The 21,401-nt window shown below is 32.4% G+C and overlaps 1 protein-coding gene across 3 annotated transcripts in view; it reads left to right on the forward strand.

The window, feature by feature from the left end:
- The first annotated feature begins 16,381 nt into the window (after positions 1 to 16,381).
- The window catches only part of LOC101890547 (uncharacterized), a 30,649-nt gene continuing 25,629 nt past the window's right edge, over positions 16,382 to 21,401 (forward strand). Inside the window, exon 1 of one of the 3 annotated variants that reach the window (XM_011295160.3) lies at positions 16,382 to 16,601. The gene's annotated coding sequence lies outside the window, so the exon portion shown is untranslated. Of the gene's footprint in view, positions 16,608 to 21,401 lie in introns of all 3 variants that reach the window. The other 2 variants (XM_005185757.4, XM_005185756.4) reach the window with 2 other exon arrangements.

Here is a 21,401-nt window from a genome sequence, read left to right on the forward strand (position 1 = left end):
TATATATATATATATAATATATATATATATATATATATATATATATATATATATATATATATATATATATATATATATATATATATATATATATATATATATATATATATATATATATACATATATATATATATATGTATATATATATATATGTATATATATGTCTATATATATATAAAGAAAGTTGTGTTAGTTACTACGCTTATAATTTAAGAACAGCTGCACTGGTTTTAACGATTCATACAAATTCGAAATTGTCGCGTAAAAATGTGATATATTAACATTTTTATTTTGACTTTTGAAAATTACAGTAGTAATGTTTTATTTTGCATTATTTTTTCCCATTTTGACTTACTTTTTTCTAATGTACATTTGTAGTGTTTTTTAATATTTTATTTTTGAATTCGAATATTAATACCAATTTATTTAATTGACTTGATTTCTTGAGAACTGAAATTGATGGCGGGTTACGTGGAAGTGTAGTACCGAATTATGTGGTGACGGAACGGAATAGCTGATATCGAAATAATTTAACGCGGTCACACCAAAGTTAAAAGATAATTACTTTTTCAAAATCGCTAAAAAATCACGAAAAAGAGATCTCATTGCAAAAATTCTCGAATCGGGGAAGAGTCGAAAAATTTTTTCAATGGAATTGATTTTTAAAATAATAATAACATTTGCTGTAAAAAATCAGCGAACAAGTTGAAGATTTTTACAATTTGTTATTCTTCTTTGTTTTTTGTATTATCATATATGTTTTTGTATTATCATATTCAGTGGATTTTTTGTGAACAAAATAAAGAATATTTTTTTACTATATACAATTTTTCACCAAAAAAAAAAAAAAAAAAAATGAAATAAGTGCGAAATACGATGTAAACTGACATCTACCCTTCAACTCCAGGGCCTTCATCGTGGTTCAGCTGGAAGATGCGAACACATTTATATAAACAAAAATGACCGAACAAGCCTAATGGGGCTCATTTCAAAGCGTGGACCTACTTCTTTCAATAATCCGACCAATGAGAGATAAAAATGCAAAATTCTTTGGGAGTACAATCAGTGAAATACCAAATTTAGTAAGAAAAGGATTTCTACCCTTCCAGAAATTCGTCCAAACATTCAAAATACCTTGAATCGCTTTTGCAGGTCATGATATCGATCATAACTCACGGATAAGCGTACAACCCAACATTTATAACCATCGAATGATTTAAGCTATTTTTGGGGTCTCGGCCACTTTTTTCTTTTTTTCGCCATTATTTGGCATCTTGGTTTCTAAGGGGGTAGAGAACCTCTTCGTATAAAATTTGACATTTTCAGAGTAGGACCCATATGGGTCTTGACCACATTCATCAATTGATTTGGCTAAAAAAATTTAACTATGCTATGGGTAGGGAACCATTATACGGATAATTGCCACATGGGAATTTATTTTAGTAAAGTCCCCACATTGGAGTATCCCCAAGTCCACTTTCACATCTAATCTGTGTTTAGAAAATAACATTTTGTATCCTATTGAATTTGAAACAGTGCTAGATTGAAATCTTCCAGAATCTCATTTCACAAGCACACTCGTGGAAAGTAATACCGTCAGTAAGTATGGATGTACGGAGGGAAGTAACTATAAGTATAAAATACATTTTTCAAAAGGACGCCACTTTGTATCCACATTCCAAAGAGTCTACAAAAATGCGGGTACATTTTATTAAAAATCGGTTTGGCAAGTATCCCAAATAACGATACCACCCGACTTTCGGTTTTATATGGATGGGATGTATAAAAATCCCGGCTTATGTTAACTTTAAGAGTGGTCCTCATGCAAAAATGTAATATTCCAGCTCTTACTCATCTCCCAATAAGAAATTTAGTGCAATTTGCGTACTGGAGATTTTTCATCAAAATTTGGCTTATATCACGCATTTGGTGCATAATAAACCTGATAGATCTGTTTTTGCATACAAAAATGCATAGACATACGAACGAACATAAATTTATAAATCGATTTAGAATGTTATTTTATGAAGATCATCAAGACGAACTATGAGTCTATCTAGTTATGTGTGCAAATGTACAATGACTTAATACCCTGTACCACAGAGTGGTATCCGACATAAAAAGTCATCTTCTCATAGAGCGTTACGAAGTCTGTTCGTCCAAATGTTCTCCTTTTGAAATATTCCGTTGACACTGAAAATTTAATCTTGTAGTTGTTTTTAATGTTGATCGATGAATTAATTTATTTACTTATAAGTGCTTTGCATTCGTTTACTCTGAATACGTCATTTACTTTGTGGGGGTCAAATGTTAGGCACATACCGTAGTTGATTTGAGTAGTAAATTCATTGTCAGCAAACACGTAGTTGGCTGCTACTCAGGTGTTACTCATATCATATTTTGTACTCTAGTGTGTCTTGTATAACATTAATACAATAACATTTACTCAGAAACAAGTTGCCCAGGGTAGATACGCATTTTCTCTCTCTAGATAAAAATTGCAAAAAATAAACGAACAACACTTTGCAAAATATTAATAAGATAACAGCTGATCGAAAACGTAAAAAATAAACATTATGGAGTAAATGTATGGACTACGACCAGAAATCCAAATTTTTAAAAAGAGTTTAATAACTCTAATGAAGAAATATACATTTTTGAAGGATATACAACATTTGTTAATCCGTTTGTAATACATTAATTTGATCACGGTAAATTCTTAAAATGATTTACCCATTTCCGCCTGTCAGTCTGTCAGCCTGTAATAATAACTTCTAAGCTTTGAGGGATGGATTTTTATGTATAAAAAAATTAAATTAAGATCATAATATAGTGTATATTAAGTAGAGTCTAGGTATTTAGGTATTTTTAAAGTTTTGATCAAAGTTTCTGATGGAATTGAATTAAAATTGGTATTTGACGTTCTCTAAAGCCGATTTGTCAAAATCAGTCCAGCTGTTCCTGAGATATAGTCACTACTCAAACATCACTTTCTTTCATATATATTGAGTTTATGTTATAAATACATATGTCTGCAATTTTCCAAATATTCTGCATCGGAAAGGCATGTTGGAGGCCATTTAAGGCGATATTTGCTAAGTTACCTTCATTAAGGCAAATAAGGATACACTATGACGAAATAATTGTGTGTGATTGGCACACCCTAATATTTTTATTAGTATGAGCATAGGTAGAAATATATATTTATAACAATTACCGTTTATTCTAATCAACTGACAATGTCTGGGACAACAGTGCGTTCGTTTTTTGCTCATCCGGCATTTACGCTAATGAATAGCTTCGAATGAGTTTCCTCCTCTGCCACCTTCAACGACAGCGACATTCTCAGTTAACTATTTTATAATAAAATGTGGTGTCTGGTGAGTGGTACACAACGAGAGCCATTGTCTCACGACAATCAACAAATCTCGACTTCTGAATGAATCCACTTGTGTCCAGCAAGTCAGTAGCGGAGACGGTGTCTGAGCAAGTAAAGCTTGGTTTTACAACCGCGATGGTATATTGTGTGTGTACATTGCAATCGGTATTTTTATTTCCCGTATTACGAAAGAAAATAGTCTCGACCATTAGTTTCGTCTCAGAAAATAAAATATTTAACTTACATGCCGGTTAAATTTTCTATTTGAACAACTTTTTGCAAGTACAGGTGTGTGTATGTGTCTATCTACAATTATTACACAGTTTATAGATGATAAAGAAATGATCTACGAAAAATGTAATTTATGGAAAATTGTTAGCAACAAAATACAGAATGTAAAGAATAATATATAATATAGTTAAGTTCTTAATTCCAAAACTGATTGAAATTGTCTCAAGAAAATAAATTTGTCCAAAGCATCCACTTTTTTTGTCTCCAAGGACGTCTAAAGTACGAAAAATTGTAAAACCTTAATTGGGAGTATTAAGGAATGAATAAGTAAGCAAATAATTTAGTCGGACGGGGCTGACCATGTGATTCCCAACACCATCATTTTTCGAGGGAGATTTTCTGGGGGGTTATCTCGACTTTGGACGAGAGCCACAAGTCAAAGCAAAATTTCGTGATGATTAAAAAGTTGCAATAAAAGTGTAAAATTAACAGTAGACGATAATAGTGAATTTTTCAGCACAATCCCATTTAGACAATTCCCTGAAGATGCAAATTATACAAAAAAAGTTGGAAATTAAATTGAAGAACGTTCAACCAAAACAATATATATTTAAAGATTAAAATATATTCCCTCCTCTACCTAGCTACAACAATAAAAATATTTAAAGTCTATTGAAGGGTATTATGTCTTTGTGCATTTGTTTGTAACAGGCAAAAGGAAACGAGATAGAACCATAGTTCCTTTTGATGATCTGCATAGAATCACTTTCTGAGTTGATTTATGCATGTCAGTCCGTCCGTCCGTCTGTCCATGTATTATTGTGAACAAAATGCAAGTTGCATTTATTATCCGATTGAGATGAAATTTTCCAAACAACATTTGTTTTCCAAACAACATTTTTTTGATTATAAATAATGCCTTTTATTGTGCACCAAACGTGTAATATAAGCCCGAATAGTATGGAATTTTGCACATACAACCAAATTAGGCCTGAAAATACGTATGCCGAAATCGGTTCAGATATAGCTGTAGCTCCCATATATATTGTTCATCCGATTAGTTATTTTTGTCCTCCGCAGCCGAAATATTCACTCCGTAACAACGATATTCAGGGAAATATATCAAATACAGCTCAGAAATACCTTTGCTAAATTTTATCGAGATCGTTTCAGATTTGGATATAGCCCCCATACATAATTTCGTCCAATTTACCTTTTATTGTGCACCAAACGTCTAATATTTGCCCAAATGGGATAAAATTTGGCTCATACGACCGAATTGAGTCTAGAAGATAGTATGCCAAATTTGGTGAAGATCGGTTCCGATATAGCTATAGCTCCCATATATATCTTTATCTGATTTCCAATTAATTTTGCACCGAATTTAAAAGATACAAATGCTTCGGCATATTTAGTCATTTGAATTTTAAATTATAATTATAATCATAGCGTGTACGATTGAATTCTCCCATAAAAACTTTTAATTGTTTTGTGGAGCTCAACTAAATTAGCAAAGTGGTGTAGGGTATCATAAAATCGGCCCCGCCCGATTTTAGGACTTTCTTTACTGGTTATATTTCCGGTATCGGACAGTGTACGGCAATATAATCGGCATCAGTGTAAATGTCGAGGTAAGCCTTTTTATATAAATGTCTGTTTGACACGATGTGACCTTCAGCGTCAAAAATATGAGCGGTCCTAACTGCATTCAAAATTTAGATATCACCAAACTAGCGACGACAAGTTGTGGCAAATTTACTCAGAATCTAGCAAAAAGTATTTCTTGGATCACGTACGAACGTGACATTTGTTGTATTTCTACAGTGCTCAGTTTCAAAGCAAACATTTCCTAAAACGACTTCTTGTCTTACTTACTCTTACATCTGTAACTTCGAGTTCTGTCAATATGAAAGAAAAGCCAAAGTCGGTACAGCAGGTCAATTGATCCCTATACCCTATACCACTCCCCCATACTAAATGTATGTATCTAAAATTAATTTCTTCAGAGAGTACAAATTATTTCGAAATGAAACAACTACAGATATTGAATACTTTTTTCAAATATATGTATACTAGCTGGCCCGGTCCGCGTTGCCGGCCTGAACTTTTAGTCTTTAAAGCCTAATAAATCACAGATCTGACTTATGTAGGCGGCACAATTTTGATTATAAGTAATGACTCCATTGTAATGACTCGAATTTTGATTATAAATATATAATCATGAAATAAACTTGATTATATATATATATATATATATATATATATATATATATATATATATATATATATATATATATATATATATATATATATATATATATATATATATATATATATATATATATATGCTTTAATTTGAGTGTTAAATACCTATCTGATAAAGAACATCTATAATAGCCCCATGTTAAAATTCAGCTCAATTTTTGGTATTGTAAGAAGCATTTAAATGAGCTATAACTTGAAATTTGTATATCAAACGTTTAAAATCACGTACTGCGTGGTATTTAGTTTTGTCCACCTCATACTTGAAGGCAGAATGTTGTCAGAATAGCCAAAAAATTACTCTTTTGCTCCGATTACCGTAAGATGGGTATTAATTGTTTGTCATTTAAATTGGGTGGTGGAGATCCAATAAAGTTACTCTATAATTTCGTATTGTTTTCATGTTTCTGCCACAATTTCCGACTGAATGAGTCCTAGATTGACATTTCGGAGTTTTTTTCATATAGGCGTACATCCTAAATCTACGTTCCCAACCAATATTCTCTTAGGGGTTGCAAATTCAATAGAATACCAAATTTTCTTTTCTGATCACACATTGGTTGGGAAAGTGGACTTGGGGGTATACTTATGTGGGGACTATACTTAAATAAATACCTATGTGGATAATTATCTGTAAGATGATTTTCTACCCCAGGTAGCCTCAAGACTAAGATGCGCCCTTTTCCGAAAAATAAAAATTTTATAAGAAAAGGTTTTCTTCCCCCTTAGAAACAAAGATGTCAAATAAGGGCCAAAAAAATGAAAAAAGTGGCCAAGACCCCGAAAATACCTTAAATCATATGATGGTGATACCAAAACGTAATCATTTTTTGCAAGGATGGTTTCTTCTTAAATTATCAACATAGCTAAAATTAGAACGAAAAATATGGTTAAAATGTAGAATATACTTTAAATCGGGTTGTTCCGTTATCGGGAGTTATGACCCATATCATGACCTGCCAAAGCGATCAAAGGTATCTTGAATGTTTAGGAAGAATTGCTACTTTGCGTCCTTTATAGTCGATATTTGACTGATTGCAGTCCCAATGTATTTTGCATTTTGTGTTCTCATTTGACAATTTATTGACATCTTTCAGCTGAAGCACGATGTAGGTCCTGGAGTAGAAAGCATTTAACATCGTATTGCGCCCTCATTTCATTTTTAATATTATTCAATCAGAAAAATATTTTCATATAAAGCGACAACGGATAAAACTGTTATTTATAGATTTTATGTATTTATTGGGTAATACGAAGAAATACATAAAATCTATAAATAACAGTTTTATCCGTTGTGGCTTTATACTACCCAAAAAACCTACACATCGTATTAGAATTCCAAAAAAAAAAAGAGGCGTAACGTAACCTAACTCGGGGTATGACGAATGTTTGTACAAAAAATTATTCAAATCGGTCTACCCGTTCTCAACTGATTCCATTACCAACGAACAACAATTGATTTTATATATATATAGATTAATCGTACGTATAACATATTGTGTTATCACCCCAGAATTTTCAAATTGCATTGATATACTCCAAATAAAAACAATTTATGTTGACGTTTAAATCGTTGAACTTGAACTTAATTTGTGACGACTGTGCAATAAATTAGTTTCTCGTTCAGAATTTTTATAGACCAATTTGCACATGAGTGCGTCCAAAGATTATTACTAAAGCAGATCCAAGCAAAAATATATTCTGATTTCATTGGTGTAATCGCGTTTTCGCATTTGAATGCAGTTGTTGATGCAAGAAGGAAGTTTATGGTCAGTAGTGTTATTTTCCTATGGGTTACATGGCAGCGATGACTTATTTCAGAATCCAATCTATTTGGTGGAGTAATCGGCTTAAAACCATATGGAGTAAGTTATTCAATTTTTCGCACATATCGGACCATACCACTGGGTCATAACTAACAGCAATTTTGGAAGCCTACAAGCACTGTAGATACAAAACAACATAAATGGAGAATGCATATGCAAAGATGATGGCAACATCTACAAACTGTAAATTTATAATAAAGGGCGCATTTGTTGTTCCGGCAAATCTGCAGATGTCAATACCATCCAGGTTTCGTCCAATTTTTCATTCATTTTTCACCCAGTAGCCAATTGTTCCTCATTTTCAAAATGATGATATGATTAGGGGATATGATTTTGTAAAAAAGTCATAACCCTATATATACTAGTTGACCCGGACATGCTGACCCATAGTTTTAGTGTTTAATGCACATTTAAACAAACATAAACATCTACAAAACTCGCATCTGTGATCAATCTAACAAATTGCTGGTTCCCTTGATTTGTGCCCATTTTTGTAAGGGTCACAATATTTATGATGAATGAAGGAAATCTTGTATATACACTTCTATCGGTCCTTAGTTTTCCAATAAAGGCCTGCTTATTAGTTTATATTTTCAGTGTTTTGGAGTTTACGTAGTGATTCACGTAATGGGCTATTTTAAGTGTTTTAAATGTCCTGACAATATTTTTCAGCCACGTGGCTTTAATTTCATATTTAGAAATTTAGTGAGTATATACTATATCTATCGGTCTATAAAAGTGTTTAGAAAAATGTACCAGTGAAATGGGCTATTATTTGGAACCTTGAAACCCTCTTTGTGGAATTAGTTTAATACATCTCAGTTTGTAACACCTCAAAATGTCTGTTGAGACCCCATAAAGTATGTATTCTTGATCATAGTAAAATTCTACCACGATATAATTATATCTGTGTGCCTCTTTGACCACCATTTGAATTCACTATAGAGATCGCTACATTTAAGAAGAGGCTTTGAAACTTTAGGTTCAACTCTCATAAAATTTTGTCTCCTAACGTTTTTGATCAAATTAGCCTTAATTTGAAATTTAAGATAAGTATAGTAAAATATTTTCTGGAAGTAGTCGCTTAATACTGCTTCATTATTTGTTTTATTCTCTATAAAGCAATACCTCTTAATATGTGGGATTTTACTGCACATAATTTTGGGTCCACATTAAATGAAGAATCATTGTACCATAATATACCCCATATAATGGTATCTTACGATTTTTGCATAAACTCCCCAAATATGGGTATTTTGAAGGTCCCAGCGACATTTTTAAACCAAATGAACTCAATTCAGATTTTTATATATTTTAGGAAGTCCTAAATGTTAAGTATTATATATATATATATATATATATATATATATCTATATATATAAATGAAAGTTGTGTTAGTTACTACGCTTATAACTTAAGAACCGCTGAACTGATTTTAATGATTCATACAAATTCGGAATTCTCTCTTATCCGAAAAGGATAATATCCAAAAAAATCGCGTAAAAATGTGATAAATTAACATTTTCATTTTGACTTTTGAAATGTACAATAGTAATGTTTTATTTTGCATGATTTTTTCCATTTTGACCCTCATTTTTTCTAATGTACATTTGTAGTGTTTTTTATATTTTATTTTTGACTTCGAATATTAATACCAATTTATTTAATTGACTTGATTTCTTGAGAACTGAAATTGATGGTGGGTTACATGGAAGTGTAGTACCGAATTATGTGGTGGCGAAACGGAATAGATGATACCGAAATAATTTAATGCGGTCACACCAAAGTTAAAAGATAATTACTTTTTCAAAATCGCTAAAAAATCACGAAAAAGAGATCTCATTGCAAAAATTCTCAAATCGGGAAAAAATCGAAAAAAAAAATTCCAATGGATTTGAATTTTAAAATAAAAGTACATTCTATTGACAAACTTTGTAAGGATCTTTAAACAGTTGCTGTAAAAAATCAGCGAACAAGTTGAAGATTTTTTCAATTTGTTATTCTTCTTTCGTCAATTTTTTTTTTCAATTTGTATTATCATATTGAATTCAGTGGATTTTTTGTAAACAAAATAAAGAATAATTTTTCACTATATACAATTTTTCACCAAAAAAAAAAAAAAAAATGAAATAAGTGCGAAATACGATGGTAACTGACATATACCTTTCAACTCCAGGGCATACATCGTGCTTCAGCTGGAAGATACGCATACATTTAAACAAACAAAAATGACCGAAAAAGACTAATGAGGCTTATTTCAAAGCGTGGACCTACTTCTTTCATGTGACAATAATCCGTCCAATGGGAGCTCAAAATGCAAACATTTTGGGAGTACAATCAGTAAAATACCAAATATAAAGGGTGCAAAATAGTAGAGACTTTTAGTAAGAAAAGGATTTCTATCCTTCCAAAAATTCTTCCTGAACATTTAAGATACCTTAAATCGCTTTTGCAGGTCATGATATCGATCATAAACAACCATCGTATGATTTAAGCTATTTTTGGAGTCTTCGCCACTTTCTTCTATTTTTGGCCCTTATTTGACATCTTTGTTTCTAAGGGGGTAGAGAATTTCTTCCCATAAAATTTTCGGAGTAGGGCCCATATTGGTCTTGACCACTAAAAAATTGTATTTAGGCTACCCTGGGGTAAGGAACCATCGTACAGATAATTGCCACATAGAAATGTATTCATGTAAAGTCCCCACATTGGAGTATCCCCAAATCCACTTTCACATCTAATGTGTGGTCAGAAAAGAAAAATTTGTATTCCATTGAATTTGTAACCCCCAAGAGAATATTGGTTGGGAAGGTAGATTTGGGTATACATCTATATGAAATAAATTGTGAAAACATGAACAAATTACAAATATAAGAAAGTAGCACGAGACCGAATATTTGTTGAATCGTCATTGAATTATACTATGATGAAAAATATGGACTTTGGTGTCCAATTTACAATTTAAATGACAAATAAAATTAGTTCCCATATTACGGTAATGGGTGTAAAATAGTAATTACATTTGACTATTCTGAAATCAGTCGGACCTCTATTAGTAGGTCATGCTATGTTGTTCTGCTATATTTTCGATTTGGCCTCTATTTGTCATCTTGGATTATAAGGGGTGAAGCAAGTTTTCAATGTAGGTCGATGTTTCGCATTTTACCATATTTCAAAGGATTTGGCCATAAATGTGTATTTGGGGGTGAAAATCTTACACAAAAATTTCAACATATCTACAAATTTTAGAATTTTCTCCCCTCAAGTCCACCTTTTGGCGGACAAACAGACCGACATGGTTAGGGGGACTTATGAGGACTCTAATGCAATCTGAGGTGCTAATGGGTTTAAAAAAGTAATTAACTTTGCCTTTTCTTAAATCAATTAGCCCTCAATTATGAGTTGTACAAAGTACAGACAAAAACTACGGGCCGGCAACGCGGACCGGGTCAGCTAGTATATATATATATATATATATATATATATATATATATATATATATATATATATATATAGAAATCTCCCCAGCAAAACTAAGTCATTGTTGACTTTTACTTAAAAAATCGTGAATTTTATATTGAAATATATATATGAATATCGAAAAAGAGAATATCCTCTATAGGACCGCAATACAGGGATTGATGGATAAGTTTAAGCTGTTGAAGAAGTTGTTCGGCGCCTTGGTTGCTCGGCAACAAACTAACCCCAAGAATTATTCATATGAAGCTTCCGACGAAAAAGAAGTAGTTACTTTTTGCCTACTACAAAACAAAAATTGCTTGTGGATTTATTTGTGGTCAAGGTATAACTACCTGTTTCGAGTGATATATGATTTTTACTGCGAGTTGCATGTGCGCATGTTTGCTGGGTATATACAAATGTGATTACACACGAAATAGTATTTCAGAAATACTTACCACGTATTCTTTTCACCTTATATGTAATTTTATTGTATAAACCGGCTAGAGCAAACTTAATAAACAATGTCTAAGTTTCTCATGAAAGTTTTAACAGCAGTTTTGAGTAATGATATGCATGTAGTTTGGTTGCCAGAATTTTACGGTTGCTGGTTGTCATTATATGCAGTGACAATCGTTGACTATTAGCAGTTCCCAGAGAACGAATAATTTTTGTTTAATTAATATTGGGTGATTCATTTAATGTTTGCATTTTGAATTGAGGCCTATGAATATAAAGTATGCTATCCAACTATTGAATTAAAGTTTCAAGGAGGAATTTCTATTTTTCGCAAAACATAATGGTAGAAATCACAGTAATTCGGTTGTCAAATATGGATTTAAGCTTTAACATACCAGAATATCACAGTTAACGATTTATTCCGAGCTTTATACGAATTCGGTACGTTTCCGGTTTTAATGTCGAGTCCGCACCCAATTATATAAAAACAAGTAAGCAAAGGCTATGGTGTGCGGGGCCGACCATGTGATAACCTACAACACTACAATATGTTGAAAGGCCCCTTATGTCCAAATTCATTTTGTCATGTTGTTAGGTATTCAAAACAATTTCACACGAAAGTTGTGGTCCATTTTATAGCTAAATGTAATCCAAAGGTCATCTAAAATGCTAGACTTCTTCCCTGTACCTAACTCTCTTCTCATGCAAAATTCCGCGTCAATTGTGACTGCAAAATCAGGAAGATTTTAATTCGTTGGTCTATTTGAACCCCTAAATGTACATCTTCAAAACAATAGGCTTTATTTCTTACCCTAAACCTAACCCCATGCGAAATATCGTGAACATCGGCAAAAATTGAAAAAAATGTGGCAAAAAATATTCCCTATTTTATTGTCATATTTTTACGCGATTTTCTTATATATCATTCCGAATTGATGAGAAATCCGTTCAGCGGTTCTTGACTTATAAGCAAAATAACTGAGACCTATTTCTTTTACATATGTATTGTAATGGTAAGAAGTGACCTTTTAATGTATTTGTGATTTGGGCGGGATTAAAGATATTTACGGTTAGTTATAGTTTATTTTACCCGCTAAATATTGTCCGATTACCATCCAAATTGGCCCAGCCCTGAACTCTAACTTCATGCATATTTCCGCGTCGGTTGATTCATAATTGTGGCCTATAGAGTAACTGCAAAATCAGGAAAATATATAATAATTAATATAATATTGTGGATCATCTCCAAAAACAATAGGGTTCTATTCTGACTCTAACACCACCTCCATTCAGTGAGAATCGGACCACAATTGCGTCCTGTACCGTGATTACAAATTAAAATAGACAGACGGACGGACATACATAGCTAGATCGATTCAGCTCCGCGAGATAGAAAGATCCATATATAGTTTCCTATGTTGGAAACCATTATTTCAAGGTTTTACATAATTTTTGGCCCACTCAAACTTATAATACCCCCAACACATAGAATTGTAGGGTATACAAATTTAAAGATGCCTCAAAGTCGGAAAGTTTTATTGGAAATAAACTTAGAATTACGCGATGAATTCGATCAGAATAAGCAAATAAAACACTCTTTAAAAATAAACAAGAAAAGTATTCGGAGAATTTTCCGGAAACTCGCAAAATGTTCGGATATTTAATCCGATATTCGAAAAAACTGTAGAAAAAATGGAAAAAAGTAGAAAGTCTCAGCAAAAAATTTGAAATTGTTAGCTGGGATGGAGGCTATACTAAAATATGAGTATGTATTTTTATCAAAAACTTCCAACATTCCAAGGCGGAACATATTTGTTATAGTTCACGTACACTGTACGGTCGAGAAAGAGGAAAATACAACAACAGCGCTGGGCGCCAGTGGAATACTGTCGTTGCAAAAAGCACGGCCCTGATAATTGAATTTACTCGGTCAGGTTTAGTTTCAGTTTTAGCCTGTGACCGTGGTTTTGTTTCAGAACTTAATACCAGTTAAAATGTCTTAAATCTAACTATATTACACCAGTCCAGCTTGTTTAGTGTACAAAGGGCGTCTGGCGGCGAATGCTTCTGATCTCGTAGCTAGTCCGCATTTTACCGATGCTATTATATCGGTCTGGTTATCTTTACATTTGTAACAATTGTTGTAAATTGTTACTAGACGTTGCACTATGTCGGGAGTTCATATAAAAGGTGGCCAAAAATAGAAGAAGACACATTTTGTAAAGGATTTGTTTCATATGTGGTATTGAGAGACTGTAATAGATTCAACCTCCTGTGACAAAACATTGTCTACATAGATCCACGTTTTTCTATAGTCCCCATATTCAGTATTTTGAAGATTGAAGCCACAATTTCAACGGAAGTGTTTTGAAATTGTTGATGTTCACAATAGATACCAACCACTGTAACGAACAATTGCCAAAATAGATTCACGATTTCCCATATAAGGGGACCTCCCGATATTCGGATTTCATATGATTTTTAAAAAGTTTTTTAACGTATTCGTTTAAAAAATCTATATTTGTATTCTGGAGTGGGACCCATGTGTGGTGACGGAACACTGTCTATATAGTTCCCCCATATAACGGTTCTTCCCGGGAATTTTCAGGATTTTTGCCACAATTTCAACATAATTGTTTCAATTTTGGTGCTTGAAACTCTCAATACACAATATATATAGAATGTTGTCCATGTAGATTCAAGGTTTGGTATATCCTACTTTAGCATTGCCACCCGCTTATAATATTAAATTTTAGTATAAATTTCCAAAAATCTTCACATTATCACATGTCTTGTACCAATACAAATTTTCGACCGTTTTACATTACTTTTTAACTAGAGTGACATGAAACAGTGCTAGATTGAAATCTTCCAGAATCTCATTTCACAAGCACACTCGTGGAAAGTAATACCGTCAGTAAGTATGGATGTACGGAGGGAAGTAACTATAAGTATAAAATACATTTTTCAAAAGGACGCCACTTTGTATCCACATTCCAAAGAGTCTACAAAAATGCGGGTACATTTTATTAAAAATCGGTTTGGCAAGTATCCCAAATAACGATACCACCCGACTTTCGGTTTTATATGGATGGGATGTATAAAAATCCCGGCTTATGTTAACTTTAAGAGTGGTCCTCATGCAAAAATGTAATATTCCAGCTCTTACTCATCTCCCAATAAGAAATTTAGTGCAATTTGCGTACTGGAGATTTTTCATCAAAATTTGGCTTATATCACGCATTTGGTGCATAATAAACCTGATAGATCTGTTTTTGCATACAAAAATGCATAGACATACGAACGAACATAAATTTATAAATCGATTTAGAATGTTATTTTATGAAGATCATCAAGACGAACTATGAGTCTATCTAGTTATGTGTGCAAATGTACAATGACTTAATACCCTGTACCACAGAGTGGTATCCGACATAAAAAGTCATCTTCTCATAGAGCGTTACGAAGTCTGTTCGTCCAAATGTTCTCCTTTTGAAATATTCCGTTGACACTGAAAATTTAATCTTGTAGTTGTTTTTAATGTTGATCGATGAATTAATTTATTTACTTATAAGTGCTTTGCATTCGTTTACTCTGAATACGTCATTTACTTTGTGGGGGTCAAATGTTAGGCACATACCGTAGTTGATTTGAGTAGTAAATTCATTGTCAGCAAACACGTAGTTGGCTGCTACTCAGGTGTTACTCATATCATATTTTGTACTCTAGTGTGTCTTGTATAACATTAATACAATAACATTTACTCAGAAACAAGTTGCCCAGGGTAGATACGCATTTTCTCTCTCTAGATAAAAATTGCAAAAAATAAACGAACAACACTTTGCAAAATATTAATAAGATAACAGCTGATCGAAAACGTAAAAAATAAACATTATGGAGTAAATTTATGGACTACGACCAGAAATCCAAATTTTTAAAAAGAGTTTAATATCTCTAATGAAGAAATATACATTTTTGAAGGATATACAACATTTGTTAATCCGTTTGTAATACATTAATTTGATCACGGTAAATTCTTAAAATGATTTACCCATTTCCGCCTGTCAGTCTGTCAGCCTGTAATAATAACTTCTAAGCTTTGAGGGATGGATTTTTATGTATAAAAAAATTAAATTAAGATCATAATATAGTGTATATTAAGTAGAGTCTAGGTATTTAGGTATTTTTAAAGTTTTGATCAAAGTTTCTGATGGAATTGAATTAAAATTGGTATTTGACGTTCTCTAAAGCCGATTTGTCAAAATCAGTCCAGCTGTTCCTGAGATATAGTCACTACTCAAACATCACTTTCTTTCATATATATTGAGTTTATGTTATAAATACATATGTCTGCAATTTTCCAAATATTCTGCATCGGAAAGGCATGTTGGAGGCCATTTAAGGCGATATTTGCTAAGTTACCTTCATTAAGGCAAATAAGGATACACTATGACGAAATAATTGTGTGTGATTGGCACACCCTAATATTTTTATTAGTATGAGCATAGGTAGAAATATATATTTATAACAATTACCGTTTATTCTAATCAACTGACAATGTCTGGGACAACAGTGCGTTCGTTTTTTGCTCATCCGGCATTTACGCTAATGAATAGCTTCGAATGAGTTTCCTCCTCTGCCACCTTCAACGACAGCGACATTCTCAGTTAACTATTTTATAATAAAATGTGGTGTCTGGTGAGTGGTACACAACGAGAGCCATTGTCTCACGACAATCAACAAATCTCGACTTCTGAATGAATCCACTTGTGTCCAGTAAGTCAGTAGCGGAGACGGTGTCTGAGCAAGTAAAGCTTGGTTTTACAACCGCGATGGTATATTGTGTGTGTACATTGCAATCGGTATTTTTATTTCCCGTATTACGAAAGAAAATAGTCTCGACCATTAGTTTCGTCTCAGAAAATAAAATATTTAACTTACATGCCGGTTAAATTTTCTATTTGAACAACTTTTTGCAAGTACAGGTGTGTGTATGTGTCTATCTACAATTATTACACAGTTTATAGATGATAAAGAAATGATCTACGAAAAATGTAATTTATGGAAAATTGTTAGCAACAAAATACAGAATGTAAAGAATAATATATAATATAGTTAAGTTCTTAATTCCAAAACTGATTGAAATTGTCTCAAGAAAATAAATTTGTCCAAAGCATCCACTTTTTTTGTCTCCAAGGACGTCTAAAGTACGAAAAATTGTAAAACCTTAATTGGGAGTATTAAGGAATGAATAAGTAAGCAAATAATTTAGTCGGACGGGGCTGACCATGTGATTCCCAACACCATCATTTTTCGAGGGAGATTTTCTGGGGGTTATCTCGACTTTGGACGAGAGCCACAAGTCAAAGCAAAATTTCGTGATGATTAAAAAGTTGCAATAAAAGTGTAAAATTAACAGTAGACGATAATAGTGAATTTTTCAGCACAATCCCATTTAGACAATTCCCTGAAGATGCAAATTATACAAAAAAAAGTTGGAAATTAAATTGAAGAACGTTCAACCAAAACAATATATATTTAAAGATTAAAATATATTCCCTCCTCTACCTAGCTACAACAATAAAAATATTTAAAGTCTATTGAAGGGTATTATGTCTTTGTGCATTTGTTTGTAACAGGCAAAAGGAAACGAGATAGACCCATAGTTCCTTTTGATGATCTGCATAGAATCACTTTCTGAGTTGATTTATGCATGTCAGTCCGTCCGTCCGTCTGTCCATGTATTATTGTGAACAAAATGCAAGTTGCATTTATTATCCGATTGAGATGAAATTTTCCAAACAACATTTGTTTTCCAAACAACATTTTTTTGATTATAAATAATGCCTTTTATTGTGCACCAAACGTGTAATATAAGCCCGAATAGTATGGAATTTTGCACATACAACCAAATTAGGCCTGAAAATACGTATGCCGAAATCGGTTCAGATATAGCTGTAGCTCCCATATATATTGTTCATCCGATTAGTTATTTTTGTCCTCCGCAGCCGAAATATTCACTCCGTAACAACGATATTCAGGGAAATATATCAAATACAGCTCAGAAATACCTTTGCTAAATTTTATCGAGATCGTTTCAGATTTGGATATAGCCCCCATATATAATTTCGTCCGATTTACCTTTTATTGTGCACCAAACGTCTAATATTTGCCCAAATGGGATAAAATTTGGCTCATACGACCGAATTGAGTCTAGAAGATAGTATGCCAAATTTGGTGAAGATCGGTTCCGATATAGCTATAGCTCCCATATATATCTTTATCTGATTTCCAATTAATTTTGCAACGAATTTAAAAGATACAAATGCTTCGGCATATTTAGTCATTTGAATTTTAAATTATAATTATAATCATAGCGTGTACGATTGAATTCTCCCATAAAAACTTTTAATTGTTTTGTGGAGCTCAACTAAATTAGAAAAGTGGTGTAGGGTATCATAAAATCGGCCCCGCTCGATTTTAGGACTTTCTTTACTGGTTATATTTCCGGTATCGGACAGTGTACGGCAATATAATCGGCATCAGTGTAAATGTCGAGGTAACCCTTTTTATATAAATGTCTGTTTGACACGATGTGACCTTCAGCGTCAAAAATATGAGCGGTCCTAACTGCATTCAAAATTTAGATATCACCAAACTAGCGACGACAAGTTGTGGCAAATTTACTCAGAATCTAGCAAAAAGTATTTCTTGGATCACGTACGAACGTGACATTTGTTGTATTTCTACAGTGCTCAGTTTCAAAGCAAACATTTCCTAAAACGACTTCTTGTCTTACTTACTCTTACATCTGTAACTTCGAGTTCTGTCAATATGAAAGAAAAGCCAAAGTCGGTACAGCAGGTCAATTGATCCCTATACCCTATACCACTCCCCCATACTAAATGTATGTATCTAAAATTAATTTCTTCAGAGAGTACAAATTATTTCGAAATGAAACAACTACAGATATTGAATACTTTTTTCAAATATATGTATACTAGCTGGCCCGGTCCGCGTTGCCGGCCTGAACTTTTAGTCTTTAAAGCCTAATAAATCACAGATCTGACTTATGTAGGCGGCACAATTTTGATTATAAGTAATGACTCCATTGTAATGACCCGAATTTTGATTATAAATATATAATCATGAAATAAACTTGATTATATATATATATATATATATATATATATATATATATATATATATATATATATATATATATATATATATATATATATATATATATATATATATATATATATATATATATATATATATATATGCTTTAATTTGAGTGTTAAATACCTATATGATAAAGAACATCTATAATAGCCCCATGTTAAAATTCAGCTCAATTTTTGGTATTGTAAGAAGCATTTAAATGAGCTATAACTTGAAATTTGTATATCAAACGTTTAAAATCACGTACTGCGTGGTATTTAGTTTTGTCCACCTCATACTTGAAGGCAGAATGTTGTCAGAATAGCCAAAAAATTACTCTTTTGCTCCGATTACCGTAAGATGGGTATTAATTGTTTGTCATTTAAATTGGGTGGTGGAGATCCAATAAAGTTACTCTATAATTTCGTATTGTTTTCATGTTTCTGCCACAATTTCCGACTGAATGAGTCCTAGATTGACATTTCGGCCTGCTTATTAGTTTATATTTTCAGTGTTTTGGAGTTTACGTAGTGATTCACGTAATGGGCTATTTTAAGTGTTTTAAATGTCCTGACAATATTTTTCAGCCACGTGGCTTTAATTTCATATTTAGAAATTTAGTGAGTATATACTATATCTATCGGTCTATAAAAGTGTTTAGAAAAATGTCCCAGTGAAATGGGCTATTATTTGGAACCTTGAAACCCTCTTTGTGGAATTAGTTTAATACATCTCAGTTTGTAACACCTCAAAATGTCTGTTGAGGACCCCATAAAGTATGTATTCTTGATCATAGTAAAATTCTACCACGATATAATTATATCTGTGTGCCTCTTTGACCACCATTTGAATTCACTATAGAGATCGCTACATTTAAGAAGAGGCTTTGAAACTTTAGGTTCAACTCTCATAAAATTTTGTCTCCTAACGTTTTTGATCAAATTAGCCTTAATTTGAAATTTAAGATAAGTATAGTAAAATATTTTCTGGAAGTAGTCGCTTAATACTGCTTCATTATTTGTTTTATCTATATATATAAAAGAAAGTTGTGTTAGTTACTACGCTTATAACTTGAGAACCGCTGGACTAATTTTAACGATTCATACAAATTCGGAATTGTCTCCTCTCCGAAAAGGATAATATCCAAAAAAATCGCGTAAAAATGTGTTATATTAACATTTTCATTTTGACTTTTGAAATGTACAATAGTAATGTTTTATTTTGCATAATTTTTTTCCATTTTGACTTACTTTTTTCTAATGTACATTTGTAGTGTTTTTTTATTTTTTTTTTTTTGAATTCAAATATTAATACCAATTTATTTAATTGACTTGATTTCTTGAGAAATGAAATTGATGGCGAGTTACATGGAAGTGTAGTACCGAATTATGTGGTGGCGAAACGGAATAGATGATGTCGAAATAATTTAATGGAATCGAATTTTAAAATAGAAGTACATTCTATTGACAAACTATATAAGGATCTTTAAACAGTTTCTGTAAAAAATCAGCGAACAAGTTGAAGATTTTTTCAATGTGTTATTCTCCTTTTGTCACTTTTTTTTTAAATTTGTATTATCTAATTGAATTCAGTAAATTTTTTGTGAACAAAATAAAGAATAATTTTTCACTATATACAATTTTTCACCAAAAAATTAAATAAGTGGGAAATACGATGTTAACTGACATCTACCTTTCAACTCCAGGGCCGACATCGTGGTTCAGCTGGAAGATGCGAACACATTTGAACAAACGAAAATTACCGAAAAACCCTAATGGGGCTCATTTCAAAGCGTGGAACTACTTCTTTCCTGTCACAATAATCCGTCCAATGTACAATCAGAAAAATACCAAATATAAAGGGTGGAAAATAGTAGAGCGAATGGGACTCTTAGTAAGAAAAGAATTTCTATCCTTGCAGAAATTCTTCCCAAACATTCGAGATACCTTTAATCGCTTTTGCAGGTCATGATATCGATCATAACTCACGGATAAGGGTACAACCCGATTCCATATTTATATAACCATCGTATGATTTAAGTTTTTTTTGGCGTCTTGGTCACTTTTTTAATATTTTGGACATTATTTGGCATATTTGTTTCTAAGGAGGTAGAAAACCTCTTCGCATAAAGTTTGAAATTTTCAGAGTGGGGCCCATTTTGGTCTTGACCATATTCATTAATTGATTTGGCTAAAAATTGTATTTATGCTACCCTGGGGTAGGGAACCATCATACAGATAATTGCCACACAGGAATTTATTTAAATAAAGTCCCCACAATGGAGTATCTCCAAGTCCACTTTCACATCTAATGTGTGGTCAGAAAAGAAAATTTTGTTTTCTATTGAATTTGTAACCCCCAAGAGAATATTGGTTGGGCCACATTTTGATATAACCCTTATATAAATGTATCCTTGATTTCAGCTGTGACCGTGGTCTTGGCCACGTTTTTCAACTAATTTGGCCATTATTTGCTGTATTTAGGCTACTTTGTGAGTAGAGAACCATCTTACAGAAAAATTTCAACATACGTAAATATTTTGGTACAGTCCCCAAGCCCGCCGATCTATAGTGATGTTTACCGATTGGCGGACAACAACGCGGGTATTGTTTAATCGTCAT

The sequence above is a fragment of the Musca domestica genome, unplaced genomic scaffold, assembly GCF_030504385.1.
Source record: "Musca domestica strain aabys unplaced genomic scaffold, Musca_domestica.polishedcontigs.V.1.1 21, whole genome shotgun sequence".
Classification (NCBI taxonomy): Eukaryota; Metazoa; Arthropoda; class Insecta; order Diptera; family Muscidae; genus Musca; species Musca domestica.